At 36.2% G+C, this 20,241-nt stretch overlaps 1 pseudogene; it reads left to right on the forward strand.

Annotated features, from left to right (window-relative positions):
- The first annotated feature begins 19,455 nt into the window (after positions 1–19,455).
- On the forward strand, positions 19,456–19,980 carry LOC149150277 (mannan endo-1,4-beta-mannosidase 2 pseudogene; annotated as a pseudogene).
- Positions 19,981–20,241: the final 261 nt, after the last annotated feature.

Raw genomic sequence — 20,241 nt, forward strand, 5'->3', positions numbered from 1 at the left:
TTACAAATATAAACAAAAAATATTTTGGGAAGACCTCCCACCCTGTGGTATCATTTAAGAGGAGGTTAGCATAGCTGACCTGAGGAGGTTAGCATAGCCGACCTACCTCATGCAACGCAAATGCGAATATAGATTAATACTTTCCATTCATATGCTAGACGATGCTATACTCAATCGCTCTAAGAAGAGAGACCTTGCTCTCTCGTTTTTATGTGATCTTTAGGCTTCTCCTCCATCACATGTGGGATAATTCCCTCAAGTGATTGATAGTAAGAAGCGTGTCTTCGGCGGAAAATTCATAGAGCTGGGGTGTACTTAGTGATATTTCTTTCAGGCTTGGGCATTAGCATTTTGCTATGGTCATGAATCAACATGCAGTTTCACTCTAGGAAACTTGGATTCCAGGATTGAAGGCCTTCGACCCATGCATTGGTCATTGAGTAATGGTAAAGGGATAGGCTTGGGGAAAGTAGGGGTCGGATCTTCGGGATGCTAACGACAACTTCAAAGCTCGGCATTGTAGGAGCAGGAGGTGTCAGTCTTCATCCAACTCACATATCCTCACTGGTTCATGTTTGGAGGGATGGTTAGTACTGGGTAATGTTTTATATATCAAATTCCTCTAGTTTAGTCATTTCATTCTCTGGTTATGTTTTTAGTTGTTATATGGTAGCTTGTTATGTTTTGAGCTCAACTGACGTGTGTGGTTGACCAAATTTTTGTGTCTCTCGGTAGTTATTAGACCTTTTTAGGAGTCTTTCATTTGCCATTCCTTTTCATAGGGCTTCCTTTGATAGTTGTCACAAACCTGGAACCCCCTAGGTTTTTCCTTTATCTAGTTTTCTCAATATCAATCCCTCGAATCTCCAAGTGTTGTGGTTAAGAAATCTAGCTAGGTTATTTCTTATTTAGTGCAGTATGCCCTAGCAATAAATGTGTTGCTGCTGGAGGACTAAGAGAAGGGGTCCTTAAGGCAGGTCGTGTGCCCAAGCCCAAAAAGCTATAACTATCTTCCACTCTCCCACCTTCCTTGAATTTTTTGAAAAAAATCGTGAACATGAAGCTTTCACCACTAGTAACGAATGAGCTTATTTTGATTCAGAAATCAAAGCAGAGGTAGCCAATTAGATTCTTGGCCCTAGAGAAACTAGGAGAAGACAAAGCTAGTACTTGAATTCCGTCACCCTTCATTAGCAAATGAAAACACTTTTAGGCAGGGTCCTAAAAGAGAAACATGAAGACCACAATGATATAATCTCTTCATTGAATGAAATGAAATGGGTGCAATGATATCAACACTCCTATCTTGCTAGTTTGGATTCCCGACTTGCTCATCTTGAAAGCCACTTCGTACTCCAACTAGAACACGTGCTCAAAACCTAACCGAGTCACTTCATCAAACTCTATAATTGTTTTTTACTTTATATAGTTCAGTCTTTGGTAGATAAGTTTCTCAATTTTAGTTGCCTTTATTTTCAACTATTTGAAATCTGGTCAATGGTGAACACATTTGGTTTTCCTAGAGGCAAATTGAGACTAGACATTGCATGAACAATGATATTATTTTTGTTGGTGTATGAAGAAATTACGAAGAAATAAAATCTAAATTCACAACAAAAGAAAAAAAGAAAAACAAATTAGAGTTTTCTAGTGGCAATTAATAAACAAACCTTGAAAATAAATGTGGGAGAAGACAATAGGACATCCTAAGAAATAACTATTTTTCATAACAAGAAACAATACTTTGCTTACTTGAAAACAAGATCATTTTATTCCAAATCAATCAATACAATTGAATGTGCATATTTGCAATCGCCCTAGTCTAACTTATTTACAAAATGATGGTTTTCATGACTTTTTTGGGTTAATTATAATAAAAAATGAGAGATTTTTAAGTGCTTGAATTTAAGTTGTTTGATACAAATTTCTCATAATATTGAATCAATTGATGTATTCAAAAATATATTTTAAACAACAAAAATTGAGATAATTTTAACCGTTATTCATCTTCTCTATGCCACATCAATCCCTATCCTCTCCTCCATCGTTGTACCTCTGTATACGCAATTAATTTTGCATACCAGCGGCCCACCTAAAAACATAGCCATGTAGTCAACTTGGCTTTGTTGGTTGCGCACACACCAATGAGGTGCAAAGTGTCTAAGAGTTTAAATTATTAAAGTATTAATAACCTACCGTTAAAAGAAATTAAAGTAAAGTTGAAAAGATAAAATTATATATATATATTCTTTTTCAGTAAAAACATCAAATTCTTTATTAATTTTTATATTAAACTGTTATAAAATAATTAAAATTTTAATATAAAACATAGTTACTAAATTTGAATTTAGATGCGAATTGATAGATTTAAAAAAATCAATTCCGAACAAAAAATTGATAATATATATTTTAAATATTTATATTTTTTATGTTTCCTGTAATAATTATATTTTTTATTGATATTTTTTTTATTTATTTCTAAATTAAATTATTTTGATAATAATTTTAAAACTGCAATTCACTTTAAAAAAACACAACCAAGTTTCTCAGCTATCTTAAAATTCTTTATACTTTTCAAAATACAAAACTATATCCTCCCAAATTTCAAATATTATTTAAAAAAAAATTATATTTAATATATTTTTAAAAATTAAATATTCCAAAATACAAAACTATATCCTTCCAAATTTCAAATATTATATATATATATAATATATTTTTTAAAATTAAATGTTCAAAACTCAACGATAAATCTTTTTCTAATTTCAAATGTTATGTAAAAAAAAAAATTAAAACTAAATATTCAAAATTTATTTTGTAAAATTAATTTAGTTTTGAGAGGACACTGCACTTGCCATTCCAACCACGTAAACTGCCAATTCCGTGTGATGCGATTAGGTAACCTTAACCGACCCGAATTTTTTATTCGATGTACGAATCGAATTCTAGAATTTCTGTATTTTTTTTCACCACTGGAAAGTATCTGACAGCTGGCAGAAGATTATCGAAATGGCGGCAGATGGATTGACACGGACTTTCGAAATGACTAGTGTCATTCGTGTTTCCACTTGCCCCACGTTGTGGATTAATGTATATTCATTTTTTAAATAATTCAAATCAACAACATATTCATGTATTCATGTCATGGGATTGGAACCCAGGTGGGGAGGGGGAGGGGGAGGGGGAGGTTATCATTAAATCCTATCAACTATCCTCGCTATATATCATTGACATATTTAACATGTCAATTAAAATAAAACATATTTAACATGTCAATTATTTTAACTAAATTTATCAACAAAATAAATATGGTTAGGTAGATAAAATTGTTAGAGCACCTTTTCCGCGGATAGTCCCCGCGCTTTACGCACTTTTTCCACGGATGGTCCCCGCACACTTCATTTCTCAACGCTAAAGAGATAAAGGATGAGGATACCAATTTCGACTATTTTTTATTTGGGTCAATTCATTTAATATCTCTTTCACTAATGCAGATCATAACCCCCTACAATAGGTATCTCAACATAAAAATTACATTTTATTTTTTAATGGGTATATGTTTTATATAAATATTTTATATAAAAAGAAAAAGTAATATAATTAGCAATTGCTCTTAAAGGTGCAAAAGTACATTGAAGGTATGGAAGATTTGTCTTTTATCATTTGAGTCAATTCATAATTGTCTTTAGTTTTCCATGTAATTAGTAGGAAACAATTTATGCCAGCTATGTTATGAATTCGACAATATTTAAGTTGATACTTACAATTTTCTTTAGATAAAAATAATTGTGGAAGTTTATGAAATTTTATTGCAAATGAGAAAAGATATTTAATGGTTTCCTTTTATAAATGCTATCCACACTTCCTTGCCTTTATTCTATCTAAAATGATTTTTTCCTTAGCATTAGTGCATCATTTATTTTTTCTATAAATAGCAACAAGAGTTAAACTCCAAAGAGGATGCATCTAGGATTATCCTGTTCTTATGGCACATGTTAAATTTCCTATTTAGAAGGTTCAAAGAATTTATTAGTGCTATATTGTCATTGTAATGGGCTATCAAGGTTATGCAAACATAAAACAGAGAGCTTTGTATGGATGCTTATGGTGGAAAACAACTATTGGTAAAATTGTGAGTGCTTTGTATGGATGTTTATGGTGGAAAACAATTATTAGTAAAATTGTCAGTGATTTTTTTTCACAACATTTTGCCAAAAAACTTTTATATTTTAAATTTTAAAAACATATTAATAAAATAATATTTTAATAAATAATAATGGTGAAATTTTCCATACACTAAAGTAGAAATTGCAAAAATTTACCATTTAAGGAAGAAATTGCAAAAAAAAATCTTGAATAATATTTGCAAAACTTTTAAGGAGTTTGTTTTTTCATCTATGTAAATGTTAGGACAGTAAGTGTTTTTTCAAATTTAAAAAGGTGGTCTTTTGGCATTATCTTGATCAAATAGTTTTGTGAAGGATGCAAACTTTCTGAGTTTTATACGCTGTCACCTTCAGCGTATAAAACTGCATTAGCTCAGTATAACTGTCACCTTTATACGTTGGAACCTGTCAACAAGATACAACGTTCGCAGAAAATGATTTATTTTTTATTTTGGTTTACCGTGAAACCAAACTCCAATTAAATAAATATTTCCAACCTCGCCTTATCTTTTTTACAACAATGTCTAACACCACACTTGTCATCAAATTTACTACTTCGTGAATTCACCGACTGCGTGTACATCCAGATTTTAATTCTTCTTCCGATACCTTTGCAGTGAAGCAAAATATAAATCGGGAAGGAGAGAATACTATAAAAACTTCTTCTGGTACAAGTCCGAACAAAGAAACTACTCTGGTAGAGAAGAGTTGGCCTCACATTGGGTAGAGAAGAGTGAGGGAGCGAATCCGAACAAAGAAATTACTCTGGTTTCTTATTATTGTAGTCTAACCTAGTTGATGGAAGAGAGCAAGAAAGGGATGACGATGACAATGGGGGATTTGCTAGAGAGCTGCATATCACCACACCTAGAGATGTTTGTTGTCAATCAGACATTCAGTTTGTCCGGCAATTCAGACTCCGTGTGGGACAAGATTCTTCCGCACCTTCTTGCATGGATGGATTCGACTTTAGAAATATGTTCCAAGAAAGAGTTGTATTTCACTCCCTGTCATCCCAATTGGGTCGACGGCAAAACGAAGGTAATGCATATTTCTTTGTCTGAATCTCTTTCAATCTCAAGCTGTATTACAGGGTGGGAAACTATAGATGGGAGAAGTCAAACGTCTTTCAATTTCGCCAAAATAAATAAATAAAATTTACGAATATATGGGAATGCCTATGTGCGTGCATACACCAGTAATCTCATATTCCCACAATGCCCTGCTAATATAAACTTTCCCTTGCGTACTCTAGAGGGAAATTTCAACGGCCCAGTTTCAAATGTGATTTACATTATCAATTTAGTATTTCATAATCAACATGGCCAAACTGTCTATGTTGATTTTCGCATGGGCCGAATTTCCTACAGCAAATGCAGTACTAATTGACGTTGCATAGATTTTAGGATGACTTTGCTATCCATTCTAATGGTGAATGTCAAACAAAAGTTGCGACATAAATAAGATTTACACCATTCCAGTTTTTATTTGCGACATAAATCCGATCATATGTACATATATTTTCCAATCGATAACGTTGAGGCCAATAAAAAACAAAGGGTGCAACCACCAAATTTTTAGTATGTCTTTTCCAAAGGATTCACAAATACTGTCTCGATAGACAACAATTAAATGAAATTGCTAAGGGAAAAGGAAAATCATTGTGAATCACTGAGGTGAACTCTAGAGATAAAAAAATATGAGTGTATATTTATTTATAAAAATGGGTATTCATATGCAATTCAGAAATATGAAATATACTCGAAACAACTTGTCATTCATTCATTCTGAAAAGTTAGCAACATGCATAAATATGGAAAATGCAGCCCATTTAACCTATAAAGACAGAAAATAACTGCCCCTAAAATTCATACTGAATATATGAATATATATCGATGAACTCAAATTCACGAGTTACTCAGATCATAAATTACTTATCTGTATACTTTTAATTCTACTGAAAACTCTCCACGTTGTCCTCTCAATCAGGTAAACAATGACATCTACTGACAATTTCAAAAAACAGTGGCAGTCTTCGGATAGATCCGGGTGATTTCCCAAGCAAACGGAGAGAACAGACCCGGGCTTCTGAGAATACAAGCAGTGAAAGCAAGGGTCCGATTTATCTTTGGAGAATACAAGCAGTGAAAGCAAGGGTCCGATTTATCTTGGGAGCCGATGGGCCAAACAAGCTTGTCCGTGGTCGTATTCAGGTGATTGATATGACCAAGCTCTAAATCGTAAAAGGTGTTAACAAGGGCGCACTGTGCGGCAGCATGCTTTGAAAAATCCAATCCAACCGTGGAAAACTTTGACAGATCCAACGGTGGAAAATGAAAAGGTAGACGATGGTGGCTTCACTGATTCAAAAGGGACACCTTCGGTGTAAAAGCAAGGGTTTGATTTATCTTTGGAGCAAATGGGCCAAACAGGCTTGTCCGTGGTCATATTCAGGTGATTGATATGACCAAGCTCTAAATCGTAGAAGGTGTTAACAAGGCCGCACTATGCGGCAACGTGCTTTGACAAATCCAATCCAACGGTGGAAAACTTTGACAGATCCAACGGTTGTAAATGAAAAGGTAAACGATGGTCGGTGGCTTAACTGATTCAAAAGGGACACCTTTGGTGTAATAATAAATTTAATGGCTATCAATTCACCCTTTTAATGTGCTTACAATTAAATTTTTAATATTAATGTGAAAAAAGTCAATAAAATTATAATTTCCAAAAGTGAATATATATGTATGAGGAGAAACTAAGCGAATGACTTCCCACTTCCACTCAGGTATAGGTAATGGTTGAAGAAGGCCATCGAGATGTTGGTGTTCAACTTTAACTTGTTGACACTCTAAACATCTTGCTAAATATTATGCAATAGCTCTATGCATCCGTGGCAAAAAATAATCTTGTTTAATTGCTAAGAACATTTCTAGTACCTCGGATTGACTCTTGTGAAATTTATCCAAAATCAGTTGTCTAACTGAAATCTAGTTGGGGACATATATCCTCCCCCTAAAAGTTAACAATTGATCCTTATTTATACTATATTCTGACTGTTTTTCTTGGATGTTAGTCTAATGGGTTTACTTCGATAGAAATTTATATTTTGGATCTCTCTCGGCAACTTCTTTAATTTGTTCCATAAATTTGAACTCTATTTAATTATAATGAAGTTCATATACACAATGCATTCTCCTTCTTAGTATATCAACAACCCGATTTTCTTTTCCTTTATATGTTTAATGTCAAATTCACTAAGAAGGGAATTCCACCTTGCTTGATGGGCATTCAAACTGGGTTGTTTCAAATAATTTGCGAGGGTATTATGGTCTATCATTAGTAAAAATATTTTGCCTAAAAGATGGTGGCTCCATACTTTTAATGCATGGACCACAAAAATAATTCCAAGTCATATGCAAAATATATCTGCTCATGTTCCTTCAACTTTCTTGACTCATCGGCTATCCCATCTTGTGTCAGTACTGCCCCTACCCCTTCTTGCGTGCAGACCACGAATTCCTTGTTTGGATCAAAAATATTTAATATAGGGGCAATGGTTAGTAGATGTTTTAACTATTTAAAACTTTGTTGACACTCGTTGGTCCACTTAAAGGCTTTTCCCTTCTTTGTAAGGAGGTGATGTGGTATGCAATTCGACAGAATCCCTCAATAAAACGGTTGTAGTACCTTGCTAGACCCATGAAAGATCGTATATCAACTAATATTTTTTGGGTACAGGACACTCCATAATAGTTCTGATCTTTTCTGGACCAACATTAATACCTTCACCTGAAATGACATGCCCCAGATACTAGATTTTATTTTTATAAAAATTGCATTTGCTAAATTTAACATACAATTGATGGTCCCGTAATACTTATAGTAATACACGCAAGTGTTCCTTATGCTCCTCTAAGGTTTTAGAATAAATCAGAATATTATCTATAAAGAACAAGACAAAGTTATCCAAAAAAGGATGAAAGACATCGTGCATTAAAATCATGAATCTCGCTAGCACGTTGGTAAGTCCAAAAGGTAGGACTACAAACTCGTAGTGATCATGACGAGTTCTAAACGTAGTCTTAAAAATTTCCTCCTCCTTAACTTGAATCTGATGGTGTCTTGATCGTAAATCGATCTTGGAGAAAATTGTTGCGTCATTGACTTAGTCAAATAGACCATCAATTTGAAGCAGCGAGTACTTTCTCTTGACTGCTAGCTTGTTAAGTTGTTTATAATCAATGCATAGTCTTAGGGTGTCGTCCTTCTTTCTTACAAATAATACTAGAGTTCCCTAAGGTGATACTCTTGGACGGATGTACCCTTTATCGAACAACTCTTGTAACTGCATTTTGAGTTCAGTTAACTCAGGCACACTCGTGCAGTAATGGGCTTTGGAAACTGGCGTTGCTCCAAGAATTAGCTCAATGGTAAAATAAATGTCTCGTTTTGGGTGATGTCCTGGTATATTCTCAGGGAACACATCAACAAAATCTTGGATTACTAGTATGTTCTCTAAGGTGGCATTCTTATCCTTAGTACTCTAGAATACCCAACCTGGACATCATAAATCATACAGCCCTTCCTAAGGCATTTACCTAATTGAGAGGAAGTAATGGTGTGCAACCTCATAGGTTTTCTAACCCATTTGATTTCTTGTCAAGAAACATTTTCAGTAAGATAACTAATGGACTTTTCTTTACAGTTTACTAAAGACCAATGCCATTCTAGCCAGCCCATCTTGATTAGCATGTCATACGATCCCAGAGGAAATATGTTCAAATAAGCCTTAATCTGTTGACTGCCTACTTCAATGGAACAATTTGATACCTTAGCATTCACCCTTCTCTTGGCTCCTGTGGCTAATTGTACCATCCAGGGGTTCTTATATTTATGAATTTGCAATTTCCATTTTTCCACTACTTTGGGGCCAACATAACTTAAACTTGCGCCCAGATCCACTAAAATAGACACAATCTGGTTAAATAACTTATCTTCCAACTCTATGATAGTAGGTTGATAATCTGCTTGATGATCCTCTAGCGCAACATTGATCCTTGGCATACTTCTCACCACTTCACCGACTGTAGAAGTTTCCTATACATTAGCAGCTTGTTCAGGTCTCAAATGACGAGGGAAATTTTTGTAATAATGAGGCTCACCACAACCCAAACATTGCAGAGGGGGTTTTTGTGATTGAACAGGCTCCATCTTACTTGATACTTCGATTTATTTGGATTTTGTATGCCCTTTTGTTTTAGATTGGTTCCTGCCAAACTGTTTATTCAACTGACTTTTCTGTGCATTTTTAAAATTTGCAATGCTTGTGTTTCTAATATTTTGGGAATTCTTCTACCCTTCTTTCTGCTACCAGAGTTCACCACCATCCCCTTTCTATCTCATCTATTGATAGGAAATTTGGGCATTCTGAATTGCTTCATCCATAGTTTTGGGATTGTCGAATTCTATTCTTTCCTTCATGTATGCAAGCATACTACTCATAAAACGTTGTATTTTAGAGTTTTCCTCTCGAATATACAAAACGTATCTCAACAAGGACGTAAATTTGGTCACAAATTCATCCATAGTTAGCTGCCCCAATTTCAAGTCGTGAAATTCTTTGTCTTTTTCATCATAAAATCATTATGTCATATACCTTTTTTGAAATGCTTTTGAAACTCATCCAAAGTCACCTCTTGCTCCTCCATCCCTTGCACTGCCTTTACCTCCTCTAGTTTTCCCTTGAAGTTGATAGATAACCAATCTGGCGTTGAGGTTATTGTCATATTCATAAAGTTGGAAGTATTTTTTCATATTAATGATCCAGGCTTCCACAACTTCTCCAACTTCCCCATCAAATGTTGGGGGTTTGATTTTTCTAAATTCCCCCTAAAGTTCAAGTTTCTGCTTCTTCATTCTCCTCTGATCAGAAACGTTGCTAGATTCCTCTTCAGTATTATCTTTGTCTCCCTCAAGCCTTTGGGTGTGAATTCCTTCCAGGGTATTCCAATTTTTGTGTCGATGTTCTTCATCATCGTCGATTTCGTTGTCAGGACTGGGTCGATAAGTCCTATGGTTTTGTCTATCCGAGAGGCTCTTTAATATTTTCTATTGGTCACGCATTAATCTTTCATTATCCATTTTTAGTGTAATCATTTCAGCTTTCAGCTATTGGATAGTTTCTCGCAGCATAGTTATTTGGTTTTGTTGCTCTACACCCAACTGCACCCACATTTATGGATTTTCTTCAGGGATTGGTATAGAACCTAACTCCACCATTGACCTTGGTGGGGGTATACTTCCAGCTCCTCTACTTATAATATTCTACCTTTCTCTCTCTTTGTGTACATCAACACACTTATCATCACTACAATTTCCCAATCGGTTCAAAGTGTTGAAACGTGGTGCTCAGATACCACTTATAACATGTACTCCCACAAATTCACAAATTATCCTCATAAAATAAAATTAAATCAATGATTAATACGGCTAAGTCAACCTAACAAACATTCACACGTAAACTTACTCTTGTACATTGTATGAGAGTGAATGACATAATAAAAATGTTAATTAATATAATGAGTGGAGGCGCACTAGTGCTCATCCCCAAGCTCTATTATTAATGACCTTAATATCTCATAACACAATGATACATGCATGAAGGTAAAGTGGGTTATTAATTTCATTTTCCGTCCAGTATGAATTTTTAATTGCGTCAGACACATAGGTCATTTAGACTTACATCCATCGTCCATCTGTAAGGCTTTCAAATTCTACGGTGTTGATCTTCAAGACTTGTTTGAGGTAACCGCTTCTCCCCCAAGACCCCGAAGAAATCGAACATTACGCCCCTTCCCTGCTAGAGTTTCGTCTTTGCAACCTCCTTCTCCAACGAGACGATTACATATTGAGGGCGTTGTTTTTCAATCGGCATGCAAGTGTGAAATTTTTAATGACATCTCTGTTTTTGTTGGGTTCGCACTAGGAACACTCTACTTAGTTAATCCACCATTTTCTCTTCCAGGTTTTGGCATTTCTTTTCCACGGATGGCGACACATTTTCCAGCAAGAACAAAATAGACAACATGCACTCTTTACCAGGTACTGGGGTTCCATTTGTTCAATTGTTTTTGTTTCCCTTTTTGTTACTTTATCGGTACTGATATATGTAACCCCTCCCTAGGACTCAATGGCGGGCTCACTGTTATGTCTGGTTATTCGAGTGTTAGTTAGAATCATTTCTTTTATGGTTGAGTTATTTACTTTCAGAGATCGAGAGAAAGAGTCGGGGTTTAATCGATTCACACTTGTTTGAATAGGTGTGTGCATCTTCACTGCTCAATTAGCAACAGTTATCACACCAACCTGCTCTAACATTCACCTCTCCTACTTTCTCCAAGTTTTTACTCCTTCCCCTTCCAACTAGTACAGGGGTTTATGCTTTGTCGTTCTAGGTTTTTCTGGAAAGCGTTAATTATATATGCTCACCACTATCGCTCCCAAATATGCCCAGTTTTCTCCTAAGTTGGGAGAGTTACTTCAAACGGAAACTCTCCGACTATTTGTGGTATTTTCCCTTGTTTTTCAGTTGTAGTCCAAAGATTCGGGTCATGATATTTAACCTGTAAGAATTTTTATATATAAAAGTTTTATTAAAAGTCCAGTCTCTCAGTTTCATATTTTGACAGAGTTTAATTGAACTTCAGTTGCAACCGATTCACATATATTGATATGTGATCCTTGTTACAGGGCTATTAATTTATATGTCAATGCCACATTTTTGTTTCTCAACAACTCTGTTCTTATTGTTTCTTTTGCTATGTCGAATGTTATGCTAGGTTATATTATTAGAACCAGTTACTGCTCTTGAGGGAATAAATTAAATAAAAATTGTGTATTCTGTTGGAGTTTAAATAGAGATAGGAATTATGCCTCGTTGAATTTTGGTTATGATTTTCCTCAATCTCACACAAGTCTTATTAGACTATAAGGAATGTTTTCTTCTGTGGTTTCCTTTCGTGAAAGATTTAGTTATTTTTCAAGGAGTTTGTATCAGTTGAATCTCAATTTAATGCATGGTGAATTTATGTAATTTTCCATTATTGTTATGAGCCTTTGAATCAAGAACTAGGTTGTTTTTTTTTAACACATTTAAACCTTAGATTTCTAGGTTAATATGTAATTGCTTAGTGTGCACCTGGCCGAGATTGGGACCTAGGTTATCTAGGACCTGCTCGCTGCCCTTGGGGTGTTATTGAAAGATTGTGTTAGGTTCCAGACTGCCTTTAGCAAGCTTTCTGCTTGCGACCCCTGAGGCTTAACTGAAATCCCGAATATCTATTATGAATCTACCACTATAATTTATGTTAAGTGCCATTAATTTTTTTATAGTCCTCTCACTAACATAAAGAAGAACAATCGTTTATATTGTTTTACGACAGAAACAGACATTCATTCCTTCTTAGCGAGATTGCATTTCCAGATTCTATAAAGATCTAACAAATCCTAATTTTAAATATAAATAGAGATTGAGAAAAGTCCATCATATCTTCTATGCTATTTTTCTTTTACATCCTTTTCTTTTTCCATTAACACACGAATAACACGGAGTTCTCTAAAACAAAGAATACGAAAATATTGCAGAGATACTTATCTGCATATACTAGTTTGTTAAAAAAATCACCAGGTAACCACGCCACCCAACCACGAGGAAGGAAATTGCATCCTTTCCTCTCCCCTGAGCAGTATTTTACCAGAACAAATTCTTTTCCACAATACCCCAACAGGGAAAATTCTCAGACCTCAGAACCCCCTAGGTTCAATCCTGAGCCAATCAATAAACTTGAGGATTCCATTGGCCCTTTATCCAGCTCAGGAATACCTCCTGGAAGCGTCATGTCGTTTACCACAACATACTATGCAATTTTCTAAATCCAACTCCTTTCCTCTGTTGCCTCCAACTTCCATCTTGGTTTCCTTCCTTCACCTACTCCTTTTGACTTTTCCCTTTTAGAAACCCAAAAATGAAAGATAGGTAACTGATTCTTTCCAACTGTCTGGTAAAAAGAGTGTTCTTTTGTAAAATGTTTACCCGGGTGAATTTCAAGATTCTCTTAACTACTATTTCTTAAAAGAAACAATAACATAATCATAAACTTAAACCATCGTTAGGCTTCCACTTAGCCTACATTCCTTTAACTTCAAACAGTAAAGTAAATGCAGGTAGTTTCACAAGTCACAATGTTTGGATGGGTGTTACAGATATTTTTGATGGCTCTTTCCCCTTTAATGAGAATGAACTAGAAACTAATAAATCATGGGTGAACTGTGATCCATATTGGCGCGTTAGGTGATAATTGAATGAACGTGATTACTCTAATTTCTTCAAGGAAACATCGATTGAGGTAAATTTGGTCAATAAAAATTTAATTCATGTACCTGTCTTCATTTTCGATGTTTCCAAATTGTCTTCGTAAGAGGAAGTGGGAGCAATCACAATGGAGATAGGAAGCTAATGGGTACACCAGGTCCTTCAACTTCTGAGATGATTTCATGTATTTTTTTGTATATTTCATTTTAATGGGAGATTAGCTATGTTTATTGTTGGAATCGCTAGGGCTATTCTTCCCAAGCTATAGGAATTTGATTTAAAAATTGGGCATAATGTATTATGGATAAAATTTTAATGTTAATGCTAAATATTTAGTTTGAGTGGTTTTGTTGTGAATAACTAATTTTTTTTGTTTTTTTTTAAGTTAGTTTGGAATTTTTATTAACCACGAAAGAAAGAAATTAAACATAGACATGTTGTTGGTTTATGACGAAACCATTGTGGATTAATTTATTTGAAATGTTATATATAATAATATAATTTAATAAATGTTATAATTTAATAATTTGATTTAATTTCAATAAATGTTATATATACTATCTTAATTTAATAATAATTTAATAATTATGGGCATGTGGTTGATATACCAAATTTATTAATGTAATTTTCTTAGTTGTATTGAGTGAAAGATGGACATTTTCCTTTGGGATTACTACAATTTTGATTTTAAAATTTTCCAAAGATCAAGCCTTACTATAATTTTAAGAAATTCCACAAGAAATAAAGCATATTAAAAGAATAATATTTGTGAACGGGAAATTTACATTTATAAACCAAAAATCTTGGGGGAGCTCGCCACCCCATTGCATCTCATCATTATTGGATATGCGTTATATTCTTTCCACAACTATCCCTATGTGTCGGGCAAAGCAAGGGGGACACAGGGGGGTTTGAGGGGGGCAATAGCTCCCCTCTACGAGGTCCGAGGCAATGCCCTAGGGATTTTTTTTTGACCCTATATTAGGGGGGTAGACCTACTTATGGTTTTGTGCGTGGTTTTCACACATGGTTTTGGGCATGATGGTTTTATGCCCATGGTATTTTGTAGATCCATTCAAGGGAACTACGGTAATGTTCTAATCCAAGGTTAATGGATTGGGGTTTATGGATGTTTCGACATGTATATATATGTATTGTAATATTGAAAGGAATATAATGAAAAATCAATCTGGTAGTCCTGGTTTTGGGATCCAGGGGAAAATCTCTGTATATATTTGTTTTATGTTTTATGCCCTTGTCATTGTTTATTTTCTATTTTTTAGAATTTGTATGCAGGTAATTTATGTACGGGGTTAAAACCTACATTTGGTATCATAGTTGTTTTGATTTCAAGGGGACACCCCTGCTGCTAAGGGGTTTTTCTCAGGCCTGTGGTAGACCTTGTTCAGTGAGAGATCTGTGGGATCGATTCTTGTGATGAAAGAAGATGGCAAGCAGTGGAAAGATAGAGATCAAGAAATTTAATGGTCAGAGTTTTGAGTTGTGGAAAATCAAGATGGAGGATCTGCTGGTGGATAAAAATCAGTGGAACGTGGTAGATCTGGGTATTAAACCAACGACAATGTCAGTTGAAGACTAGGAAAAGTTGGATTGGAAGGAAAAGAGCACAATACGGTTGTGTATCTCAGATTTAGTATTGTTGAATGTGTCAGGGGAAGCTTTGGCAAAGGCTTTGTGGGACAAGTTATGGACTTTGTACCAATCTAAGTCTCTGGTGAATAAATTGTTCCTACGGAAAAAGTTGTATAACCTGAGGATGAAGGATGGAGACTCGGTGACAGAGCATCTCAATGCCTTTAATGTTGTGGTAAGCCAGTTTTTATTTGTTGATATAAAATTTTCAAATGAGGATAAATGCATTATCTTGTTGTGTTCTCTACGAGATTCGTGGGATAGTCTGGTTGTTGCAATAGGTAGCAATGCCAGTTTGATGAAATAGTCTCATCCTTGTTGTCGAAGGAGAGGAGACTTAAAAATAAGGAGGGCCAGAATAGGGATGCCTTGTCTATACTAGGACAGTCCCAAAACAAAACAAAAATAAATCCTCGAGTGGGAGATCTAATTCTAGAGGGAGATCTAAATCTTTAGGAAAACTTGTAAAGGTATGCTAGAAATGCGGAAAGGAAGGGCACTTCAAAAAGGACTGTAGATCTAAATCTCCTAAGAAAGGAAAGAGATCTGATGATTCTCCTTCTACAGAGGCGAAAACCACCTCAGATGAAGGTGGGGATGTGTACTTGTCTTCTTCTTCAAGTACACATCTAGATCATGAGGCATGGTTGATTGACTCAAGTGCATCTTTTCACTTCACTCGACACAAGGAGTGGTTATGCGAGTATGATAAATATGATGGTGGTGATGTATTCTTAGGGGATGACAGGAAGACTAGAATCATTGGTCGCTGAAAATTCAAGTTGAAGTTGCAAGGTGGAAGGATTAGAACATGTTAAACACACATGGGAAACATAGAATAGGAATGATAAATCATGTGAGTACATTTTTTTATTAACAGGAGATATACATTTATAGTACATTATGTGACTCTTGGGTTTCAGATCCCAAGGTCTCTTGGACTGCTTTGGTCTATTCGGCTTCCACACTAACCCATTTAGGATTAGGTGTCCAACATTCCCCCCCTTAATCCGAAGGGTTATGTATGAGTCCAAGAAGAGAGCTGTAATACAAAATGTGCAAAAAAATGCATGGCAGCACTAGGCTGAATGTGCTCTATGAAATGTTGGTATAAAGGGCGGTGGTTTAAGGATGACCACCAACACTGGAACGCTTAGTGCAGTTCCCGGAACTCTTCCAAAACTGGCAAGAAACTGAAGTTTTCTGCTAGAGGAAGTGATCCTATTGTTTTAAAGAGGGAAACCTTCAACCATAAAAGGGAGGTCTCACCCCGCATAAAAGGTAAAACTTCAACCTGAAAAGGGAAGTCTCAACCTGTGATGGTTTAAGGATAACCAACAACTCTGGAATGCTTAATGCAATTCCTGGAACTCTTCCAAAACTGGCAAGAAGCTGGAGTCTTCTGCTAGAGGAAGTGTTCTCAATTGTGTTCCTGGAATGCTTCCGAAACTGGCAAGAAGCTGAAGTCTTCTGCTAGAGGAAGTGTCCCAGATTGCCAACTGAAGGCATGTTCAGGGGCATCTTTGTCGCTGGCTACAAATCTGAAACTGGTGTGGCAGGTTGTGGCTCAAGCTCGCTTGATGTGACTTTGAAGCTTGTAGATGACCATCATTTCCCCCCCTGTCAGATACAAGGTGAGATGATGGAGAAAACTCAGCTGCAAGACTGTTCAATACTCTGGAACAAGTTCTGACATGTGTTTGGAATATCTTCTTGGCTGTTGATGCCCATTGCCAAGAAGCGATCCATCCAAGATGAATCTTTGTTCTTGCAGGACGTTTATTTCTGAAGCATCTATGTGAAGAATGGCTGGTTTTATGACAATGCTTACATGGATGAAGATCAAAACAGTGATCTTTCAAATGGCCAACTCGATCACAGTGTTGGCATTTCACGATCTGTTGTTTTTGTTGTTGTTGTTGTTGCTGTGGAAGAGGGGCAGAATCTGGAACAGCTGGAGGTGAATTGTCATGAGGAGCAAGTGAACTGTCATGAATGAATCCAGCACTCTGAAACTGAATGGGCTTGGCATAGTCTGGAATATGAAAGGACAAGTCCTTGTCATATCCAAGACCAGTTTTGTGCTTGTTGTGGACAAGCTGTTCCCAAGTCTGATGATGGGCTTGGGAAGTGCAGACTGAGTTTCTGCATCTGCATATACAACTGCTGCTTTATTTGAATGAACTGTAACATTATTAACATGTTGTTGATGGGTGGTTGTCTCAATGTTTTGAACAAAAACAGGTTCAGAATGGTGTCTATTTTGATGTAGCTCTTCTTGTTGTAGCTGTGATTCAAGCTGCAAAAAATCGATCTTTTCCTGTGCATCATGCAGGCAGGTCTGAATGTCACAAAGAGTGTCTTTGCTAACATTTACCTTCCCACCAATAGTGGAGTGTATTAGTGTATTCAGTAACTCTAATACATCATCAAATCTAGCCATTGTCTCAACAAAGAAATGAACACTCAACAATCCTAGTGGAGACTATAGCAAGTCTAGACAAACCCCAGCTATTGAAGATTTCAAAAATTAAGAATATCAGTTTGAAAAATACATTGTCCAATACCAGACTTTCAGAGATTTTGTTCTTTAAATTCTGTAGAAATTTCACATCTGACTAGACCTTTTAAATTGAGTTACGTAGCTGATTCCTTCAAACTTTATAGAACTTGCCTCTATATCCCTTCTGGAAGCTCAGGAATGCAAAAAGAATAAAAAATCCGCGAATACCAGCAATGGAGACACGGCTCAAACTCCACGAATATACACAAGGGTAGCTCGACCTCTTCCTTCAATAATAAACCCAAGAATCTCAACCTCTTTTTTTATTGGAAATGACCCCAATGATGTAAAAAACTTCACCGAAGGTATTCAAAAGGCACTCAACTAATTCCAGCTAAGAATTTAGCCAATCACTAACAGATTTGTGTCCAGCAAGAATGAGAGGCTCAAAGTCCTTCCAACACAGATACAATAGATATGTTTCACCCTTAAAATGCTCAGGTATACCAAGATATGCTTTGTATGGATGCACAACTAGATGACTTCTTCCTTCTTTGAAATTAGAACTTCAACTACAGGAATGGATTACATATACCTCTGATATATCAACTCTAATAATAACAGAGATTTGAAGTAGAATATACCAGCAAATGTTAGGAAGAACAGTGGCTGTAGATAAGTGTTATAACATCAAAGAAGCTCCATCATTACAGAGAAAACACCATAGTGATAATATATGCAACGTATTCATCTCCAAGACAGAGAAATAAATATGGAGTGTCTTCAATATATTCACAGCCACACATCCAATGAGATGAGGAAGTTTGAGACCCTCTATAGCAAAGGTACATCACCAAACATCACTTCCAATAGTCTATACTCATTAAGATTTCAAGCACAGGTACAGTGATATGCTGCTCAACTGAAACAACCACAGAAAATACAAGTTTGTAGCCTTGGGGCTAGATCATTCTTTATGCCCTTACCCTCTCCCCAACTACAACTCGCACAATCTTCTAGAATGATTTTCTGTTTGCATTTGTTCACACCAGCAATTTACAGGAAGAGCACAACTCACTGTGATGGAAAACTCAACCTATTTCTTAGACTAAAGTCGGCCACTAGAAGGGAAAAGAACTTGTCCCTTGAAACAGAATGAAACTTGCCCTTTCGTGGGCAGAACTTCAATCTCAGTGAACGGATGCCAAATCAACACACAGTCACCCTTGCTATTCAAAACCCACGAATGGAATGTGAACAGCTGATAAGGTTCCTTTTGGTGGCGCTGATAACCAGCTGAGCATTTCTTCTTCAACATATCACGCAAGATAGATTGTGCATCATCAATACATCGAATGTAGGGTTTATTCCATTAAAAGAGACGCGGTGTGGAGGTATGTTAAACACACATGCTTTCAATTCGGGCTTGAGTCTAATCGGTATTCTTGCCAAATAACCAACGCTCCATCAACTTCCAGCAAAAGAACATTCCACTATGATGTTACCATACCTTTTAATGGGATTTTGTCCAACACATATACTACCAGGACACACATAAGCCATGTACTGCAATCAATGGATTTTAACATTTTGATCCCATGACTTAATTAATGCACATAGAATTCACACCACTGAGGTCGAAATAGGAAGAACGGAGCAACGATGTTGATTGTAATTGCACCGAACCAAATAAGCAATACAAACTGATCAAATGGCTCGTTCCCCACACTGATCAGATCCCTATCAAGGACATGACAATAATGGAGCGGAATGGATCTCACTTTGTGGTGGATGGCAACGAATTGTATGTTAATGGGTGGAATTCGTACTGGTTAATGGACCAAAGCGTGGACGATTTCAACAGGCACAGAGTGAAGAAAATACTCAGGAGAGGTGCGGAAATGGGTCTCACCGTGGTTCGAACATGGGCCTTTAATGATGGAGGATACAATGCTCTTCAACAGTTACCTGAAATTTTCGATGAGAGGGTTTTCCGGGAATTAGATTTTGTTATCGTGGAAGCTAGACGGAATGGACTTAGGTTGATTTTCAGCCTTGTTAATAATCTCAATGCCTATGGTGGCAAGGTTCAATATGTAGAATGGGCACAAGCAGCTGGTATAAATGTGGGGTCTTCAAATGATTCCTTTTTCTCTGATCCCACCATTAAAGGATACTACAAGGAGTATGTTAAGTCCATCTTAATGAGAAAAAACAGTATCAGTGGAGTTAAGTACCACAATGAGCCTTTGATGTTGTTCCAGACCTTGAGTCAACAATTCTAAGAGTGCACGTTCACAAAATCCACACTGCAATTCAATCGCTTCACCTTCTGAAACCACGACGGCCGAGTGATTGACCGCTCATCTTCCGATCGGGCAAGACTTTAGGGCGAGACTCCACACGTATATCGGTATTGGCGTTGTACGCTGGTCCTTATCTTATTCAACATGCTCCATAGATTGATACACCTCTACACACTGATACGCCTCCACACGCTAAGATGCTGATATACATACGCCCACCTCTCAAATTTGTCCTCGGCA

Source organism: Pinus tabuliformis, chromosome 9, assembly GCF_031772625.1.
Source record: "Pinus tabuliformis cultivar Carrire ecotype Pingquan chromosome 9, CPIR1, whole genome shotgun sequence".
In the NCBI taxonomy this organism is placed as follows: domain Eukaryota; kingdom Viridiplantae; phylum Streptophyta; class Pinopsida; order Pinales; family Pinaceae; genus Pinus; species Pinus tabuliformis.